A 558-nucleotide genomic window follows, 5' to 3' on the forward strand; every position below is an offset into this window, starting at 1 on the left:
TGGCCGCCCGGAACGGCGCCTTCCAACAGCCAGAACTCAGCCCCGCCGGCCCCTCGCCGCCCTCGCACTGTCCCCCAAGGCCACGGCTGCCCCCGCCCTCCCCTGGGCTTTTTGTTTTTTACACCAGCCGCATTTATCACTTCCAACCTGCCTATCGCCCGGCACCAACTGTTGCAAGTTCCGTAACAACTGCTGCTATGAACTTCTCGGTCGAAACTGCTCCTCCCCAGAGCCTGTTTAAGAAGCAGAAATAAGAATAAATGCCCGGATGCCCGTGGATGCACTGAACTCTTAAGATTTTCGAAGGTGAAATGGAAACATGTTATCAAGTCATTGGGAGACTTCGCTAACATTGGGAAACCTAGTAAAAAGTGGAAATAAAGCGTTTTAAATTAAAAAAAAAAAGGTTTCTACTAGCAAGACTGATCATAGGCGAACTGCTCAGGGAATTTCGGAACATTGTGCTAAAGTGAGAATGTTTAATATTTCCAAAAATAGACTTAACTAGGAATACTTAAAGCAGAGTATTGGAATTGCTTTAATTTGAGATTTCAGGAA

This window comes from Colobus angolensis, unplaced genomic scaffold (genome assembly GCF_000951035.1).
Source record: "Colobus angolensis palliatus isolate OR3802 unplaced genomic scaffold, Cang.pa_1.0 Scaffold316, whole genome shotgun sequence".
Taxonomy (NCBI): domain Eukaryota; kingdom Metazoa; phylum Chordata; class Mammalia; order Primates; family Cercopithecidae; genus Colobus; species Colobus angolensis.